At 36.7% G+C, this 21,914-nt stretch overlaps 2 non-coding genes across 2 annotated transcripts; both read right to left on the bottom strand.

Moving 5' to 3' along the window:
* Nucleotides 1-3,254: 3,254 nt before the first annotated feature.
* Nucleotides 3,255-3,362, bottom strand: LOC121216317 (small nucleolar RNA R71). Its single transcript, XR_005912484.1, has one exon. It is a non-coding gene; the product is annotated as a small nucleolar RNA R71 (small nucleolar RNA).
* Nucleotides 3,363-14,871: 11,509 nt separating this feature from the next.
* On the bottom strand, nt 14,872-14,978 carry LOC121217415 (small nucleolar RNA R71). The gene has a single exon (XR_005913519.1). It is a non-coding gene; the product is annotated as a small nucleolar RNA R71 (small nucleolar RNA).
* Nucleotides 14,979-21,914: the final 6,936 nt, after the last annotated feature.

Below are 21,914 nucleotides of genomic sequence, written 5' to 3'. Positions count from 1 at the left end.
AATTTATGAAAAATCGATAGACAGAAGACTTACATGTAATAGTCGAATGTCAAGGTTGAAGAAGAGATATGGCTTCCTTATTTTTTTTTTTGGTTTCAGTTTGGAAAGAAAGAAAAAAAAGATGGTGAAACTTTTATTATTTTAATCATATCATATTTTTAATTTTAATTATAAAATTAACTTTAAACTTCACTTAATGGCAAACCTTAATTGAACCATTTAACAAATATGGCTAAATTGCCATATAAAACCACCCCATTTTACATTTATACACAATTAGCACTTAAACATTAATAGAGATTGACTTTTATAGTCTTTGCGATTTAATCCTTTTACTTTAATTAACTAACCAAAAATAAAAATTTTCGAACCAAATTTTAATATGACACTCATATGAAATAATTAATATTTAGAGGATCACAATTCAAAATTGTGGTCTCGAAACCACTATTTCCAACACCACTAGAAAATAGGTTGTTACACAATCCCTCTTAGAAGAACAAACAAATAAGCAAACAAAGAAATAATCCTCATAAGATTAGAATGCTTGAAAATGAAGCACACACCCAATAAAAACACTTGAGCTAAGAAAATACAATGAATGCTCACAAGTGTTTACAAGAAAAAGATGAAAAAGTTAAGCACAAATGGTTGGTAATAGATTTATTGATGTTTCTTGATAACTCTTAATCTCTTGTAATCTCTTTTATTCTCGTAGAAGCTTTGGAAGCTGGTATTTATATCCTCTCAATGATTTCCAATCATTGGGGTTGTTAGGTGGAAACACAAAAATATATAGACTTTTTTAGCACCTTTTGAGCTCTAATTCATGCAGTTTTGTAGTAAATTTTGCCAAAATTCACACTTTAATTATAAAATAATTAATTTCCACTTAAATTATTAACATATTGAATTTTAATTATTTTTATAATAAATTTTCACAATTTTGGTTTATTTTTTTACAGTTTTTCACAAAAGGTGAAAATTGGCTCGGTAGACACTTTGAAAGGCTTGAACCAAGGGAAAGATTAAATATTTTTTTAGCCAAGTTCAGTCCAAATGAAGATCATTTTATATACTTTATATTTAATTTTTATCCAAGTTAAATTGGGTTAAAATTAATATAAAGCCTGAAGGAAAAAGTGACCCAGTATGCTAAGCATTGAAGACTGATCCAATACGAAAATTTGTAGCCCAAGACCGACCGAATAAGCTAACCCAATCAGCTTATTTAACTAATTAAATTAATTGCAAAAAATCCCTCAAGTTTCCTTAAAATCATATTCAAACCTCTCCACTTTTTGTGCCTTTGAAGATTTGCCCCAAGCTAAATTTAACAAAGTTTGAAACAATCAAACTTTACTCCAAGTATGGTCGGCCAAGGGAAGTGCCTGGATGAGAATTATTTTATATTTTTAGCAGCCACTCCCACCTATAAATACCCCCTTCACCTATTAACTCAACACACCTTCATTCCCACACATCTCTCTCTCTTTCACTCACTTTCTCTCATTGGTTTTTCCCTTTTTCTTGTCCATTTCCCTTATCGATTTCCCTTGTCAATTTCCCTATTGAAAAAGAGCCATCTTCCACCTTGGAATAGCATCATTAAATTGTTCATGGATAACTCAGTTCAATAGAAAAAGCAAAGCAGGAGAGGAGCACACTAGTCTGGCTTCAGAGAAATACAAGATTTGCTTCCTAGTTCCCTTCTCTTTAATTTTCTTGTTTATGTTGTGATCATGAATATGAGTAATTGTTTTTTTGTTGTTATTTTTCTAATTAAAATGACTTCAATTAGTTCACGTTAGATTGATTGCATTTTGTCCACTTGAATATTTAAAATCATGTTTGTGTTGTTATAGGCCTTGGTAAGTTGTTCAATTAAATAAAATCATGCTTATGTTATACCTGCATTCTAAAATGTAAGGTAACGAATGAATTAATTATTAAACATATTGAAATTATAATTAATTGACACATTATTTAATTAGTGCATGTTTAATCTTCTAAGGTAGCTAAAGGTTAAATTAGCGACGGTATTAAACGGTACATTAGCCTTGCATAACTTGCAAGATTATTGTGATTAAACTGTTTTAATATAGAAATATAATGTTACCTCACTTAATCTTATATGTGCTTATGAAGATTTATTAATTTTTTGAATTGACATTGAAAAAATGTTTAAGAGATTGGTTATTTTAGTAAGTATGTCTTTGCAATAGTTAACAAATTACCAAGTTGCCATGAAAATATTCGTAACAACATGAACATGGGTTTAGTAATTCTAAGTTAAAGAATGTAACCAATCTAGCACAATTATATCATATTGATTAAAACTCATCTTTCTAAAATCGTGCATTGGAATTTTTACTTTTTTTTATTACTTAGTTAATTTTTAGTTTTTACATCACTTCTTCAAAGCAAAATATTTTTTCTCATCCTCAAATTATTTGATTTGCATTTCATAAATATTTTTGTTTCATAGTCTTAGTGGGTACGATAACTCGACATTTACTTGTCACTATATTACTTGTTGTGATTGTGTACACTTGCACATTTCTATCGTTCCAAGTTTTTGGCGTCATTGTCGGGGATTGTTTTAAAAGACATTATTTGTGAACTTTTTAATTTTTCATTTTGGTCTACTTTTTCTGTTAAATTTTAATTCCATTTTTTTTTGTGTTTGTTTCAGGTGTTTATGAGTATTGATCAAATTATTGAATTACTCCCTATAGACCCTAAAGTTGAAAGAACTTTCAGACAAAGGAGAGACAAGTGAACCAAAGAAGAACCGAAGAGATGAATTTCGAGAATCAAAACCAAAATCAATGAGGAACATTCGCGTATAATACTCACAATATGATCATTGTTGCCGATGACAGGAATTGGGCCATTCAACAATATGCCATTCCTCTTTTCAACAAGTTCAATCCGAGTATTTTGAGACCTGGAATTGAGGCGCTACAATTCGAACTAAAGCCAATCATGTTCTAAATGTTACAAAATATGGGTCAATTTAGTGGGATGCCTACTGAAGATCCACATCTTCATCTTCAACTATTCATGGAAGTGAGTGACTCATTTAAACTAGTGGGGGGACCGAGGACACCTTGAGAATGAGATTATTTCCATACTCCTTAAGAGATAGAGCACAAGCATGGTTGAACTCCTTACCATCCGATTCCATAACTACATGGCAAGAGTTGGTTGAACTTTTCTTAATGAAATATTTCCCTCCATCTTTAGCCGCCAAGATCCGAAATGAAATCACTTCATTCTTGAAACTTGATAAAGAATCTTTATATGAGGCACAGGAGCTATTCAAGGAGTTATTACAAAAGCGCCCTCATTACAGTATTCCTTATTGCGTTCAAATGGAGACTTTATATATTGGTCTTAATATTTATACTAGAATAATGGTAGATGCTTCAAAAAATGGAGCCCTTCTTTCTAGGTCTTATAATGATGCTTACAAGATTATTGAAAGAATCGCCAGCAATAACTATCAATGCCTAACTAACCAAACATCCTCAGATAGACAAGTAGCATGAGTATATGAAGCGGACACACTCGCTTCTTTGGTAGCCCTAGTATCCTCTATGTCTTATATGCTTAAGAACAAAATTGTTAATGATTTCAATGGTAACCTGACAGTCAGTAGCCAAATCAATTTAAGAATATTTCTTGAGAATACTATGGAGATGGCCATTTCTTTGAAAATTGCCCATCGAATCAAAAGTCAAAATATTACATGGGAAATCAGAATTGGAATGGTCCACATTCAAGTTCTTACAACTTTTCATAGAAGAATCATCCAGTTTCTCCATGGAGTAATCAATGGCCGGACCATAGCGACTCTTTTATGCCATTTCTACCAAAATATCCTCAAAATCTTCTCAATAAGTGCAACAACCCCCACCAATTGAATCTTCAGTATTCTTGAGAATTTACTGAAGGCGTACATAGCGAAGAATAATGAACTAATCTAAAGCCAAGCAGCAACATTAAAGAATTTAGGAAACCAAGTGGGATAGCTAGCCAATGAGCTCAGAAGCAGCCCCCAAGGTATTCAACCGAGCAACACAGAAAATCCAAGAATTTTGGGTTAAGAACATTGCAAAGCAGTCACTTTTCCAAGTGGAATGACATTCGAGCCCAAGGTGGTTGAGGTTCGAGATGAGCTTGTTGTAGCTAAAGAAAAAGAGGAATTTAAACCGAGTGTTGAAACTCCTATTTCATAGAAGTCAGATTCTGTGATAGTTGATGAGGTAAACTCTAAAATAGTTAGTTTTGATTATCTAACACCTTTGTCAAATGCAAAAAAATTTCCACAGAAGATTTGTTCAATTAAAGCAAGATTCCACCACTGCCATATCCTCAACTATTCCAAAAGCAGCAAAAGGATACTTAGTTGAAAGAAATCTTTTATGACGAGGTGACTTTTAATGACTTTGATGCTACTAAATCCCAAGATATAACTAAAGACTGCTCTGCTATTTCCAAGATGGAATCACTGGCTTCTACAAAATTGGAGCTCAATTCTTTAGATGATACGTTAGAACATATTCTACTGGAGGATTCGCCAAGTGATGATAAAGACAAAGAATCTTTTGCTTGGTTAAAAGTTAATTTGAAGGAATTCATTCAAGAAGTTCCACTCAAATCATTAAAGTTATCATCTCAGGAGTATATGCAACCAAAGTCGTTGATTGAAGAGCCAATCGAATTGGAACTGAAGATTTTGTCTCCTCATTTGAAATATGACTATTTGGGTCTGTCTTTGACTTTACCTATCATTATTTCAATTGAGTTCACCAAAGATCAAGAAGAAGAGACACTTGTGATTTTGGAAAGGCACAAGAAGGGTACTGGATGGATTATTTCATATATTCGAGTCACGGGTTAGAGGATTTTTAGGGATTATAGGAAGTTAAATAAGGCCACCAAGGAAGATTATTTTGGGTTTTCTTTCCCTAATAAGATGTTGTACAGATTTGATAGGAAAGGATATGATTACTTTGAGTTTTTTAACCCAAGCACTAATTTCTTTGAGTTTTTTTTTTAGTTTACTTTCAGTACAAGAGCTTAGAATCCAAAAAGGAGCTACCATTGGGCTTAAGACACTAATAAGAAGGAAATATTCAACCTTTTTGTGCACAACCCTATAGCCCTACCTTACTCCACCGCCACTCCCAAGTATCTCTATAGTGCATCTCCCTTAATCCTTAATGTCACAACCCTTAATTCTTTAAATCACCACCCTAAACACTTTTATTCGAAGCCACTAACCATTGCACCTAAACTATCCTTAAAATCGCCAGCCCCTCCAACTCTAAACCTTACCCTCAGCTACTCACCCACCTACCCAAAACTGAAACCACCCTTAATAGATTTTCTAAGTTCAACACCGAGAGTCCCTTCATCTAGCACCATTCCACAAAGTTAATAGTTTGATACAATACCTATGTTGCATTGCAGCAACACCGAGAGCCCCTTCATCTAGTACCATTCCACGAAGTTAACAGTTCGATACAATACCTATGCTGCATTGCAGCATACAAGATTACTACAAATACTCAAAAATACAGGATGACTCAAACAGAAATGCAGTTAAAATATATATTTCATAACCCGTTTGTTTTTGTTCCTGAATTTCCAGAATTTATACTTGAACGATGGACTCCAATATCGAGGAAGGAAAAAGATGAATCGGATTATGAGGGATTTGTAAATAAATAAAAAATGAGGGATCTTTACTTTATTTTATTTTCTCTCTTAGGACATTTAAATTTTTTTAGGATTAGGATTTTTATTTCTCGCATAATAAAATAAAAGTTGCAAATCATCAATATAATTGAACAAATTACAAATTAACAAGTGTGGTAAAAGATATGTACATGTTTAGGACTGGATTTACCTTGAAAAAGCTTGGTATTTAAGCTGTCAAACTTGAATCACCTCCGTTTCCTATGGTTCTACATGGTGTACAATATCTATTCACTTCTATATTTTCACTCTCTCTATTGTTTTCAACAATGGGGACATTGTTAATCTTAAGTAGGGTGGACCAAAAATTGAAATTGTTTTTCAAGATACATTATTCTTATAATTATGATTAAGTTATATTATGTTCAAAATTTTTAATTTTTGTTAATTATGCTAACGTCTAGTATAAATAAAGTTCTATTATCTCAATAATTCCTATGCTAGTTGAACTATGACATAATGCTACTCTTAATAAAGTTTGCAAACCATACAATAATTTTTTAATTCTTTAGGAGAGTTAGAAATGCATGAAAGTTTAAGTCTCTAGAATTGACTTAGTAATTTCTTGAGGCGAAATCCTAGGAAGCATGGAATTTTGAAAATGACTTAGGTGAACTTTTGTTTGGACTATTTGAGCATTTCAAGCCAACCTTAAAAAATATTTATCCCTTGAAACCCAACTTTGAGACTATATGGCTTGATTTTATTTGAACCATTACAATATTAAGCCTTCACTTCTCTCATAATTATCTCTAAATTGTCTCAAACACCAGACTCAGTTTATCCAGAATATTCTCTGTAAATAAGTTTGGGGGAGCTAAAAAGAAGTATCAAACGCTCAAAAAAAATCGTAGTACATTTAATAATATGCTCAAAAAGAAGAAGAAGAAGAAAAATCAAATGTACTCGAAAGAAATAGATATACAAAAGAGCATGTAAAAGAAAAATAAGTTGGTGTATTGAAGGTACTTATTCCGACGGTCTGATACATGTTGAGTCTAGGGTTTTTAACTTAAAATTATCTATCTTTTACCTACCCAAGCCCAGCCACGTTACAAACTATTTAAAAGACTTTTCGATTTAGGTTTCTATGCTACTTACATTAGTGGAGAGAAATTGCTAAATTCAACATATGAATACATAAGTTAAACTTAGTCATTGCAGTTTTGTAACAACCCGATTTAGGGCCTAGTTGGAATAGTGGTCTCGGGACCACAAATCTAGATTTGAATAATGTATTTTATCATTATTTTGGAGTCATAGCATGTTTATAAGAGTGCATGAAAAATTTGGTGAGTCAATTTTAGTGTTTGGAACCCTAATTGAGAAAAAAGACTAAATCACATAAAGTGCAAAAGTATTAAATTGATAGCTAAGGGTGTTAAATTGCCATGAAACCTAAATTGGTGGTCTTTAAAGGGAAAATAGACCTTAGAAAGGATGCTAGCTAGCCATAGAGTCAAAGAGGAGACAAATTTGTCAAAATTAGGTGAGTTGGTGACCAATTTTGACTAAAATAGAAATAAAATAAGAGAAGGATGATGTCACCTTCTCATCTTCTTCTCTACCACTGAAAATTTCAGCAAAATAAGGGTTTTGGAGCTTAAAAATTTCAGCAACTTTAAGTATTCACAAGTAAGTGATTTTCCAACCCTTTATTGAATATTTTTGTACTTTTGAGACCCTTGAAGCTTAAGCTTTTAAAAGAGGGTACTATTTTGCAAAATGATTAAGAGTTTAGGGTTTTTCCATGAAAGGATTTTTAATTTTTTTCTGAGTTTTTATGGAAGAAAATGAGTCTTAGGTGTCTTACAAACAACTTTTGTGAAAGGTGTTAGCATGAAAACACTTAAAAGGACTATTTTGCATAAGTTGTAAAATAGATGATAAGTGTGTGAAATAGTGGAAATTTGGAGTTGCTATACGAGTAGAAAGGGTTTGGCTAGGCTTAAGGTGTGAAGAAATTTGATAAAAATCGATTTTCGGGCTTAGGGGTAAAATGGTCATTCTGCAAAAGTCTAGGGGCAAATTGGTCATTTTGCCCAATTGTGAATTGTAGAGTGCCTAGATTGATAAAGTGACTAAATAAGTGCAATTTTGTTATTATAGATCAACAAATACCGAACCCAAATCTAGACCAGGGAAAGCCAAGCAAATCGACTAAATCGACTAGTCGCTATATTTTGTAACCCGAGGTAAGTTGTATGTAAATAATACAACTACATTGTTAATGTATGTGTTGAATTGTACTTGAATTTAATATAGGATGAATTGCTTGATTGTGGAATTGAGAAAGCATGATGACAATAGAGATAGCAGAGTTCCCGTTTGAACCTAGGAAATAAATCAGATATTCATGCCATGACATAGGGGTTATTGTAAGCTAGTGTAAGACATTTCTAGGACATGCATCGGCCACATTATGAGAGCCATTCTAAGACCACGTCTAGAACATTGCATCGGCATCGAGACGAGTGCTAGTGTATGACATGTCTGGGACATGCATTGGCCTCGAGACGTAAGCCAGTGTAAGACATGTCTGGGACATGCATCGGCTACGAGATGATAGTTAGTGTAAGACCATGTCTGGGACATGGCATCGGCACCTTAACCAATGTTTGATGCTATGGAATATTCGATAGCATTCCGAATGGTTCAACAGCGAAAGTTTTGATTTCTAGTTAATGAGAAACTATAACCGTGTTGTGAGTGATACAGGTACCTATTTGGTATGTATAAAATGTGAGCCACATTATATGCTATATGATGTGTATTGAATATTGATGCGTAAGTTTTGCTTATGCCCACTTGTGTATTATGATACTTGAGATATGAGCTAGTGTAAGACCATGTCTGGGACATGGCATCATCACCTTAACCCACGTTTAATGCTATGGAATATTCAATAGCATTCCGAATGGTTCAACGGTGAAAGTTTTTATTTCTAGTTAATGAGAAACTATAACCGTGTTGTGAGTGATACAGGTACCTATTTGGTATGTATAAAATGTGAGCCACATTATATGCTATATAATGTGTATTGAATATTGATGAGTAAGTTTTGCTTATGCCCACTTGTGTATTATGATACTTGTTGATGAATGGTAAAGTATTGTTGTATAATTATTTATATGCAACTTACTAAGTTTTATGCTTACTCCCTCTCCTTTCCTTTTCACTTATAGTGTCGCCTATCTAGCTAAAGGATCAACAGAAGTTAGAGATTTCGATCACACTATCAATCGAAGCTTTCGGTATAGTTTAATTCATATTTTTGAGTATGGCATGTATAGGGCTTAGACTTTGCTATTTTTGTGTCATTGAAAACTTGGCCAAATGTGTTGGCTCAGGATAAATCCCTCATTTTGTATTAAGTCTCGAATAATGGCTAATGTTCATTTTGATTTGTATGGAATAAAGTTATTTTCATGGTTGAGTAAAATGCGTAAATGGAATGTTGTTTGTTGTGGATGATTTGGTTGCTTGAGATAGTCTTATATTGGATTTGTTGGTTATTGCGTAGGTTGTGTAAGTAAGGGTGGCAAAGAGGCTTAGTAAATAGCCTTATATTATCCACACGGGTAAACACACGGGCGTGTGTCTAGGCTGTGTGTGACACACAGCTAGCCCCGTGGGCGTGTGGTCCGGTTGTATGTCCCTTGCCCGTAAAAATTTCAAGTCAGTATGCATGATAGTAAACACACGAGTAGAGACAAGGCCATGTGTCTCAGCCGTGTGAGGGACAGGCCTAGCACACAGGCGTGTGCCATGGTCGTGTGTCATTTTGGGGATGCTGATGTCACAAACAGAATGTCCATGTTTTTACACATGGGCTAGGACACGGACGTGTGTTAGGCTATGTGAAAACCCCTGTAGGTGTGCAATTAGAATTAATTCCATACGGATGGAGGACATGGGAGTGTCTCTGTATTGCTTAGGCCGTGTGAGCCACACGAGCAATCAACACGCCCATGTTGAAAAAGGCCATACGGGCATGTTGTCCTTCCACATGGGCGTGTGCCTTGTTTCAAAGTCAAATTTTCTATATATGGGTTAAGGGCCCGGGTTGATCCTGAATAGTCCTTAATGGTCGATTAGGGGCTTGTAGGCCCATCACAAGAGGTTTAAAGTAGAAATTGAAAAAGTTTTAAATTGGACCTAGTCTGGGTGTTTTATGAAAGTTTGTGTACATGAGATCGAGTTAAGTAATGCCTCGTATTCTGCTCCGCGTGGGCTATGGGTATGTGGTGTTACATTTAGTAGCATCAAAGTTATGGTTTAGTCGATTCTAGGACTAACCTAGGGAGAGTACGGGTCTAGCTATACATGTCATAGCTGTATATTGATAGTGTGACGACTTCTAACGATTATAAATTGTATTTTCTGTATAGTAAATGGATCCTGATAGATCGACGGCGGATGACATGGAGAGTAACGCGCTGGCTCCTGCTGAAAGGACCGCGCTAGTCGAGTGTGAGCCCATAACTATAGGCCAAGGTGGAGGGGCTAGAAAAGTCTATCTCCAAATGATGGACGCTTGGCACACGGAGTTCGTTCTTACGAATCTAAACACTCCACCTCCCCCACCACCTCCGATTCCTCAGTATGCCCTATAGCTCCGCAAGGCACGGACTTGAATAGGATAGAGAAGCCTCCAGTAGATAAGATTAGGAAACAAAGGGCCGAGGAATTTCAGGCTCACATAGATGATGACCCAGAGAGGGCAGAGTTTTGGTTAGAGAATACCATCAGAGTGTTTGATGAACTGTTGTACACGCCTGAGGAGTACGCGAAGTGTGCAGTATCGCTCTTGCGAGATTCAGCCTACCAATGGTGGAACACTCTCGTGTCTATGGTACCGAGAGATAGTAACTTAGGAATTCTTCCAGGAAGAGTTCCAAAAGAAGTATATTAGTTAAAGGTTTATAGACCAAAAGAGGAAGGAATTTCTAGAGTTAAAGTAAGGCCGTATGACAGTAGCGGAATATGAACGTGAGTTTGTGAAGCTTAGCAAGTATGCGCTGGAGTGCATACCTATGGACGCCACCATGTGTAAGAGGTTTGAGGACAGCCTCAATGAAGATATCCAAGTGTTTGTTGGCATCTTAGAGCTACAGGAATTTGTAGCACTTGTTGAAAGAGCCTGTAAGGCAGAAGAGCTGATTAAAGAAAAAAGGCAAGCGGCTTTTAAGTTGCGGTATACAAAGAAAAGATGAATAGGGAAGTCACATCAATCCTCATCAAAAAGATCAAGAAAGTCCACGACCAGATCGAATGCTTCAGTAGGGTTCTTGAATAGAAACAAAAATAAACGAAATATGGCATCTAGAACCCAGATCGCTTTTGTAACGAGTGTCGGTAGTGCTCGGCCAAATAAACCTAAATGTTCACAATGTGGTAGGCGTCATTTTGGTGAGTACTGAAGGAATGAAAGGGGTTGTTTTAAGTGTGAGATCATTAGAACATTTCATCCGAGACTGTCCTGAAATAGAAGAGAGAGAAAAAAGTAAAAAGCGAAGGCAAGTAGTGCTCCTTTGAGGGGTAGACCACAAAAGAACTCTAGAAGCGAGACTGCTAGCAGAGGTGTGCCAAGAGATGCTGCAATGAGGTCCGAGAGCAGAGCGTCTGTAAGGACTTACGCTATTCGTGCTCGAGAAGAGGTAGAATCTCCCGACGTGATCAGGGGTACTTTTTCTATCCATGGAATAACTTTTGTTGCTTTAATTGACCCAGGTCTACCCACTCTTATATTTGTATGGATTTTATACCTCGTATGAACATAATGGTAGAGTCCACTGAGTTTGTGATAAAACTATCCAACCCTTTAGGCAGACATGTGCTGGTTGATCAAGTGTGTAGAAATTGTCCTTTGACAATTAGAGTTCATTGTTTTCCGGCTAACCTGATGTTATTGCCATTTAATAAATTCGATGTAATTCTTGGGATAGATTGGTTGACCTCTCATAGTGTTGTAGTGGACTGTGGGAGAAAAGTTATCAAACTAAAATGTGAAGACGAGAATATCCTTTGGGTTGGACCAGATGAATCGGATAATTTGCCTGTAATGGTATCCTCTCTGACTACTAAGAAATATTTAAGAAAAGGATATAAGGTTTACCTAGCTTTTGTGCTTAATACTCAAGTATCTGAATTGAAGATAGAATCAGTACCAGTGGTTTGTGAGTTTATAGACGTGTTTCTAGAGGAATTACCCGGATTACCTCCAGTAAGGGAAGTTGAATTTGGAATTGATGCGGTCCCCAGTATGGCACCCATCTTGATCGCTCCGTATAGGATGGCTCCGATGAAATTGAAAGAATTGAAGGCTCAGTTGCAAGAGTTAATGGATAAGGGCTTTGCGAGACTGAGTTTTTCACCGTAGGGTGCTCCAGTACTTTTTGTGAAAAAGAAAGATGGGTCAATGAGGTTATGCATCGACTATAGACAGCTCAATAAAGTAACAGTGAAGAACAAGTATCCTTTGCCAAGGATCGATGACATTTTTATTCAGTTAAAGGGAACCACTGTATTTTCCAAGATTAACCTGAGCTCTAGATACTACCAGTTAAGAGTGAAAGAGCAAGATGTACCGAAGACTGCGTTTCAAACGAGATACGGGCATTATGAGTTCCTCGTCATACCCTTCGGTTTGACTAACGGCCTGGCGGTGTTTATGGATTTGATGAACCTCTTTTTTGGCTGTATTTGGATAAGTTCGTCGTGGTCTTTATTGACAATATACTTATTTACTCGCGTGATGAGGGTGAACATGCGGAGCATTAGAGAACAGTTCTACAAACTTTGAGAGATAAGCAGCTTTACGCCAAGTTCAGTAAGACTGAATTTTGGCTTAAAGAAGTCGAATTTCTAGGGCACATTGTGTAGGGTGATGGGATCAAAGTTGACATAAGCAAGACCTCAACTATTGTTGAGTCGAAACCGTCGAGGAATATAACTGAGGTTCGAAGCTTTTTGGATTTGACCAGATATTATAGATGATTTGCAAACAGATTCTCTATGATAGCTACGGCGATGACAAGGTTATAAACCGTAATTCATACATATTTTTACCCAGTGTTTAACGCATTTTATGGATGAATTCCCATTAGAATTGGTGAATTCGATGCTCCTAATGCTTTAATTTCATGTTTTATACTTAGGAGAGCATAGGAGAGTGAAAGGAATGAAAAACGGGCCAAAACCGGAGAAAATTGCCCAAAGTACGAAATTAACACGGCCTGGACCTCCTCACACGGGTAGACTACACGGCCATGTCAATTTGGCAGGCTCGAGCACGGCCTAAAGTAATCACACACGAGTGTGTTACACGGGCGTGTCCCTGCCGAGCCCAAGTTGAGTCCAATTCGAAAAAGGCTAATTTTGAGGGCTTTTAGGCATTCCAAAGCCTATAAATACACCCTAGAGGAGGAAGAAAAGGGAGGCACAGAATAGGGAGTAAGGAATTACTCCAAGAAAGCTGATTGATCCATCTCAAAAGCCCGATTCACCATCAAGACTGAAGATCTCTCCTCAATTTCCCCTTCTGGAATTTTGGGTTTTCTTTATGTTTTGTATTCTTCTTTATTATTCTGAGATGTTTTCCTTTTTAGTTATGAACTAAATCCCCTAAATACCTAAGGGGAATGAAACCTAAGACGAATCTTGTTATTATTTTCTCAATTGTGTGATAAATATTTAACTTGTTCTTAATTATGCGTTCTTAAATCTTGTTTTGATATCCCAGGATACTGATTCAAGATAAGCTCTTATTCAGATGAGGAATAGACCCTGTCTAAGAGTACATTTGTCATAATTAAGCGGAGTTGATGGTGTGCCTAGACATAGTGTGACAAGATTTTGCCGGATTAGGGTGAAACCTAATAAGGGGATCCATAGATCGAGTTAATGCAACCCTAGAATGTTAATTAGAGAAAGGTCTCAATTATTCAATCTAGGGATTAGACGTTATTATTCTTGAATAGGGATAATAACATAACTTAGGGATCTCTACAGAACAAGTTAAATGAATAAATCGTCTGATTCGGAGCCAGAATAACAAGTACAGTCTAGGTGGATTTTTCCTTAGGTATTGTCTTAATTCAATCGATTTCCCAAAAGTAATTCCTTAGTTCCATTCTCTATGAATTCTTAGTTTAGATAATTAGTTAGTTAAAACAAAAACCTCTTTATTCTTAGGCTAGATAATAAAAAGACAGTCATTACTAGTACTTTTAGTTCCTTTGGGTTCGACAATCCGGTCTTGCTAAAACTATACTACTGTTCGATAGGTACACTTGCCTACATCGCGGTAATAGTTAGTTTCAAGAACGATTAATTATAAATATTTAAAACCTATCACAAAATAACACGATCAAGTTTTTGGCGCATTTGCCGGGGAACTAAAATATTAGGAACACTAAATTTTTATTACTTTAGTCATTTATTTTTCTTGCAATCTAATTTTATTTTTTATTCTATTCTAATTTACTAATTTTCTTTTTCTTTCTTCTGACAGGTTTTTATAGTTTATGACTAGAAGAAACCCGTCAAGACCACTACTTTTTGACGACGAAATCGATTGCACAATCCGCAAAAACCAAAGAGAAATAAGGCGAAGCCTAAGATATACAGAGAACGAGCAAGAAGACGATACTCAAACCCCAACAGAAGAGATGGCTGAAAACCAAGACAAGCAACTATCTCCTGCAATTGCGGTTAATCAAAATCCTGCTCCATGCACTATGTATGATTATGCTAAACCTTCTTTAACAGGAACTAAATTGAGCAAAGTTAGACCTGCTGTAGCTGCAAATACTTTTGAACTAAAACCTAAAAACTATTCAAATGATACAGCAATTTGTTCAGTTTGATGGTTTACAGGATGAGGATCCCAATGCTCATTTAGCCAACTTCTTAGAACTATGCGATACATTTAAAATTAATGGTGTTTCTGATGATGCCATTCTTCTTCGGTTATTCCCTTTTTCACTAAGGAATAAAGCTAAACAGTGGTTGAACTCATTACCACGAGGGTCAATCACTACTTGGGAACAAGCAATCGAAAAATTTCTATTAAAATATTTTTCGCCGGCTAAAACAGCTAAATTACGTAATGATATCTCTTCTTTTGTTCAGATGGATTTAGAAACACTCTACAATGCATGGGAGAGATACAAGGACCTTTTGAGAAGGTGCCCTCACCATGGGTTACCGCTTTGGCTTCAGGTTCAAACATTCCATAATGGCCTGAATCCTTCGACTCGGCAAATGGTTGACGCAGCTGCTGGCGGAACCACCAATAATAAAACACCTGAAGATACTTATGAGTTCATAGAGGAGATGTCATTGAATAACTATCAGTGGCAAGTCATGAGGACAAAGCCAACGAAAACAGTCGATGTTTATAACGTCGATTTAGTCACCATGCTCTCTAATCAGGTAGAACTCTATCAATAGTAACAATCCATATAGTAACACTTATAATGCAGGTTGGAGGAACCACCCCTATTTCTCGTGGGGCAACCAAGGAAATCAGCAACCACCTCTGGGATACCAACAGCCACCCTATCAATAGGAAAAGAAGCTGAACCTTGAAGAGATGCTCACAAAGTTTATCCCGATGTCAGAAACCCATTTCTAGAACACCGAGACAGCACTTAAAAATCAATAAGAGTCGATCCAAGGGCTCGAAACTCTGATAGGCCAGCTTTCCAAACTAATCTTCGAACAACCACAAGGGAACTTGCCAAGTAACACTGAACCTAACCCAAGGGAACAGCTCAACGCGATTAATGTTCAAGATGAAAAAAGAATCGTTGAGCCTAAGCCAAAACCGAGGCAAGAAACTGTGGTAAGCAAAGGTCAAGGTAAGATAGATCACAATAAAAACAAATCGGTGAATATCGAATATAAACCTCGTGTGCCATACCCCAATGAGACAAGGAGAGGCCGCTCAAATGAACAATTTGGTAAATTCCTTAAACTCTTAAAAAAATTACATATTAACTTCCCGTTTATTGAAGTTCTATCACAGATGCCAAACGCAATGAAATTTTTAAAGGAGCTTTTAGCAAATAAGTGGAAGATGGGCGAGGCATCGCATGTGGAGCTCAACACAGTTTGCTCAGCTATTCTCCAAAATGAATTACCCAACAAACTTAAAGATCCAGGGAGTTTTACAATTCCTTGCTTAATTGGTAGTTTAGATGTTAATAATGCATTAGTTGATTTGGGGGCTAGTATTAACGTCATGCCTTACAAAATGTTCAAATAACTAGGTCTCGGGAAACCCAAATAGACTAGGATTAGCATTCAATTAGCAGATAAAACTATAAGATTTCCTATGGTTTTTATTGAAGATGTGCTAGTTAAAATCAATAAATTTATATTTCTGGTTGACTTCATTGTTCTAGACATAGAGGAGGATAGCAACACTCCTTTAATTCTAGGAAGGCCCTTTTTAGCAACTGCTAAAATGATTATTGATGTTGGCACAAGTGAACTCACACTCTGTGTGGGAGACGAAACAATCACTCTTCAAGCTCGCGATTCTAGTAACACATCAGAAATTGAAGGTGATCGTTTAACCTATTCTACTAAAATTAACAATATGGTACAACCTTCTTTGTAGGAAATGAGTCTGAAGGAGGTACATGAGCCATTCTCAAGCAATAGTAGAGGACCTATTCATGAAGATCGAAGGCTACAAATTGAAAAGCTAGATGAATGGCGAACGTATAAACCGAGAACACCTGACAAACTGATTCTACGACAGAACAAGCTCAATCCTTTTCCAAATAAACTTAAGGTTGGAATAGAGTATTATTAGATGCCACAAATCCCCACATTATTGCTACCACATCGAATGAAGAAATCCCTCTTACGGTACTCAGCATTTTCCATTCGATACGGTCGAGGTGAGTCATCCCAAGTTCGGCACTTTTAAGGTAAACAACACCCGTTTACAATCTTATTTTGATGAGATTAATAGAAGGAATGAGGAGTATAAATTCCTCAAACCACCATGATCATTCAACGGAGAGGTAAGTCGAGCTTAAATTATAAATAAGCGCTTCTCTAGAGGTAACCCGAGTACTAACTATATTAACTTCTTTAGAATTTAGTCTCCAACATCTAACTTACTAACGGAGCGCTTGAATACAGGTTTTCCACAGGGACACGGCCATGAGCACGGGCGTGCTTAAGGCCGTGTGAAAACAGGAAAACAATTTTTCCCAAACACAGGCTGCGATAAAACACCAAGGTCGTGCGACATGGTCGTGTCGAACCTGCCAAAACAACACGGGCGTGCCACATGCCAGTGTGGAAGAATCGTGGGTGAACCAATTAAAACAGCACAGGCGTGTTACACGGGCGTGTCCCTGCCGAGCCCAAGTTGAGTTCAATTCGGAAGAGGCTAATTTTGAGGGCTTTTAGGCATTCCAAAGCCTATAAATACACCCTAGAGGAGGAAGAAAAGGGAGGCACAGAATAGGGAGTAAGGAATTACTCCAAGAAAGCCGATTGATCCATCTTAGAAGCCAGATTCACCATCAAGACTGAAGATCTCTCCTCAATTTCCCCTTCAAGAGTTTTGGGTTTTCTTTATGTTTTGTATTCTTTATTATTCTGAGATGTTTTCCTTTTTAGTTACGAACTAAATCCCTAAATACCTAAGGGGAATGAAACCTAAGACGAATCTTGTTATTATTTTCTCAATTGTGTGATAAATATTTAACTTGTTCTTAATTATGTGTTCTTAATTCTTGTTTTGATATCCCAGGATACTGATTCAAGATAAGCTCTTATTCAGATGAGGAATAGACCCTGTCTAAGAGTACATTTGTCATAATTAAGCGGAGTTGATTGCCCGCCTAGACATAGGGTGACAAGATTTTGTCGGATTAGGGTAAAACCTAATAAGGGGATCCATAGATCAAGTTAATGCAACCCTAGGGTGTTAATTAGAGAAATGTCTCAATTATTCAATCTAGGGATTAGACGTTATTAGTCTTGAATAGGGATAATAACATAACTTAGGGATCTCTACGAAACAAGTTAATGAATAAATCGTCCGATTCGGAGCCAGAATAACAAGTACAGTCTAGGTGGATTTTTCCTTAGGTATTGTCTTAATTCAATCGATTTTCCCAAAAGCAATTCTCTAATTCCATTCTTTGTGAATTCTTAGTTTAGATAATTAGTTAGTTAAAAAAAACCTCTTTATTCTTAGGCTAGATAATAAAAAAACAGTCATTACTAGTACTTTTAGTTCCTTTGGGTTCGACAATCCGGTCTTGCTAAAACTATACTACTGTTCGATAGGTACACTTGCCTACATCGCGATAATAGTTAGTTTCAAGAACGATTAATTATAAATATTTAAAACCTATCACGAAATAAGGCGATCACAAGGCTGCTGCAAAAGGATGTCAAGTTTGAATGGACTGAAAACTGCCAACAGAGTTTCGAGAAATTAAAGGCTTTGCTGACCGAACCCCAATGTTAGTGCAATCGAAGTCCGGAAAATAGTTTATGATATTTAGCGACGCCTCCTTGAATGGTTTGGGGTGTGTACTTATGTGAAAAGGTAAGGTCATAGCTTACGCTTTAAGACAGTAAAAGCCATATGAGAGATATTACCGGGCACATCATTTAGAGTTGGCTGCTATCATATTCGCATTGAAAATTTGGAGAGACCATTTGTATAGCGAGGAGTGTCGAGTGTTCACCGATCACAAGAGCCGTAAGTACTTGAAGACTCAAAAGAAGTTGAACCTAAGGAAACAACGATGGTTAGAGCTAATAAAGGATTATGAGTTGATTATCGACTATCACCCGGGAAAGGCAAACGTGGTCGCTGATGCATTGAGTAGAAAACCGTTATTTGCATTGAGAGTAATGAACGCTAATTTGGCCTTGTCCAAAGATGGTTCAGTTCTAACAGAGTTGAAAGCTAGACCGATGTTTCTGCAAGAGAATCGGGAAGCTCAGAATAACGACAGTGATTTGCAAGCCAAGAGAACTCAATGTGAGTCGGGCATCGAGTCAGATTTTCGTATTGGTACCGGTGGATATATAATGTTTAAAGGTAGAATTTGTGTACCCAAGGATAGCGAGCTTATTCGGAAGATTCTACAAGAGACGCATAGTGGTTGTTTGTCCGTCCATCCGGGTAGTGTGAAAATGTACAACGACCTTAAGAAAATGTACTGGTGGTCGAGAATAAAAAGGGACATTTCAGAGTTTATTTCTAGGTGTCTTGTGTGTCAGCAAGTGAAAGCTGAACACCAAGTACCTTCGGGTCTACTTCAGCCTATCATGATTCCCGGTGGAAGTGGGATCGATTACCATGGATTTAGTGACGGGTTTGCCATTAACCCCAAAGGAAAAAGAGGTTGTTTGGTTATTATGGATAAGCTAACAAAGTCGGAGTATTTTATACCAGTGCATACTGACTACTCCCTTGAAAGATTGGCTAACTTGTACGTTTCTGAGATTGTGCGGCTACATAGAGTGCCTTTGTCGATTATTTCGGATAGAGACCCGAGATTTACCTCGAGGTTTTGGAAAAAGTTACAAGAGGAATTGGGGACAAAGTTGAGTTTTAGCACGGTATTCCACCCGCATATCGACGGTCAGTCGGAAAGAGTGATTCAGATCTTAGAGGACATGTTGCGGTGTTGTGTTCTCGAGTTTCAGGGAAGTTGGGAAAGGTATTTACCATTGGTTGAATTTGCCTACAACAATAGCTATCAGTCAAGTTTGAAGATGGCACTTTATGAGGCATTATATGGGCGAAAGTGTCGAACGCCCTATATTGGACCAAGCTCAGAGAAGGTCAGATTCACGGGGTAGATGTAGTCAAGGAAACTGAAGAGAAAGTTAAAGTGATTCGTGACTATTTGAAGGCTGCCTCGGATAGGTAGAAATCCTATGCAGATTTGAAACAGAAGGAGATTGAATTTCAAGTCGGTGATCGAATGTTTTTAAAAGTATCCCTGTGGAGAAAAGTTCTCAGATTTGGTAGAATAGGCAAGTTGAGTCCTCGTTTCATAGGACCTCATGAGGTTATCGAAAGAGTAGGGCTGATTGCTTATCGATTATCCTTGCCACCAGAGTTGGAATAGATTCACGATGTATTTCATGTGTCCATGCTACGCCGATATAGATCAGACCCTTCACATGTGATTGCGCCAACAGAGGTTGAGATTCTCTCGGACATGACTTATGGGGAAGAGCCAGTCAAGATATTGGCTCGGGAAGTCAAACAATTAAGAAATAAGAGTATTGCACTTGTGAAAGTTTTGTGGCATACATATGGAGTTAAGGAAGCCACATAGGAACCCGAGGAGACTATGAGAGATCAGTACCCAAACTTATTCACAGGTACCCTAAAGGGAGAGAAATGTAATAGCCCGATTTAGGGCCTAATCAGAATAGTAGTCTCGGGACCATAAATTCGGATTCGAATAAAGTATTTTATCATTATTTTGGAGTCATAGCATATTTATAAGAGTGCATGAAAACTTTGGTTAGTCAATTTTAGCGTTTGGAACCCTAATTGAGAAAAATGGCTAAATCACATAAAGTGCAAAAGTCTTAAATTGATAACTAAGGGTGTTAAATTTCCATGAAACCTAAATTGAGGGTCTTTAAAGGGAAAATAGACCTTAGAAAGGATGCTAGCCGGCCATAGAGTCAAAGAGGAGATAAATTTGTCAAAATTAGGTGAGTTGGTGACCAATTTTGACTAAAATAGAAATAAAATAAGAGAAAGATGATATCACAATCTTCTTCTCTACCACCAAAATTTTTAGGAAAATAAGGGTTTTGGAGCTTAAAAATTTCATCAACTTTAAGCCTTCACAAGTAAGTGATTTTCCAACCGTTTGTTGAATATATTTGTACTTTTGAGGCCCTTGAAGCTTAAGCTTTCAAATGAGGGTACTATTTTGCAAAATGACTAAGAGTTTAGGGTTTTTCCATGAAAGGATTTGTAATGTTTGCTGAGTTTTTATGGAAGAAAATGAGTCTTGGGTGTCTTATAAATAACTTTTGTGAAAGGTGTTAGCATGAAAACACCTAAAAGGACTATTTTGCATAAGTTGTAAAATAGATGATAAGTGTGTGAAATAGTGGAAATTTGGAGCTGCTATAAGAGTAGAAAGGGTTCGGCTAGGCTTAATGTGTGAAGAAATTCGATAAAAATCAATTTTTGGGCTTAGGGGTAAAATGGTCATTTTGCAAAAGTCTAAGAGCAAATTGGTTATTTTGCCCAATTATGAATTGTAAAGTGCCTAGATTGATAAAGTGACTAAATAAGTGCAATTTTTTATTATAGATCAATAAATACCGAATCCAAATCTAGACCGAGGGAAATCCAAGTAAATCGACTAAATCGACTAGTCGCGATATTTTGTAATCCAAGGTAAGTTGTATGTAAATAATACAACTACATTGCAAATTTATGTGTTGAATTGTACTTGAATTTCATATAGCATGAATTGCTTGATTGTGAAATTGAGAAAGCATGATGATAATAGAGATAGCAGAGTTCCCGTTTGAACCTAGGAAATAAATCGGATATTCATGCCATGACATAGGGGTTATTGTGAGCTAGTGTAAGACATGTCTGGGACATGCATCGGCCACATTATGAGAGCCAGTGTAAGACCATGTCTGGGACATTGCATCAGCATCGAGACAACTGCTAGTGTAAGCCATGTCTGGGACGTGCATCAGCCTCAAGACGTAAGTCAGTGTAAAACATGTCTGGGACATGCATCAACTACGAGATGATAGTCAGTGTAAGACCATTTCTGGGACATGGCATCGAATTGAGATATTAAATAAGTTCGGGCAAATCTACATTTGAAGAAGTTATAGGTATAGGTCGGGAGATGGGATTGGATCCGGAATTATAATTGGCTTTGCATCATCAGTGTAAGACCATGTCTGGGACATGGCATCGGCACCTTACCCTACGTTTGATGCTATGGAATATCCGATAGCATTCTGAATGGTTCAACGGTGAAAGTTTTGATTTTTAGTTAATGAGAAACTATAACCGTGTTATAGTGATATAGGTACCTATTTGGTATGTATAAAATGTGAGCCACATTATATGCTATATGATGTGTGTT

Source organism: Gossypium hirsutum, chromosome A02 (genome assembly GCF_007990345.1).
Source record: "Gossypium hirsutum isolate 1008001.06 chromosome A02, Gossypium_hirsutum_v2.1, whole genome shotgun sequence".
Taxonomy (NCBI): domain Eukaryota; kingdom Viridiplantae; phylum Streptophyta; class Magnoliopsida; order Malvales; family Malvaceae; genus Gossypium; species Gossypium hirsutum.
Note: the sequence above shows the minus strand (reverse complement) of the source record. Positions and strands in the feature narration are given on the sequence as shown.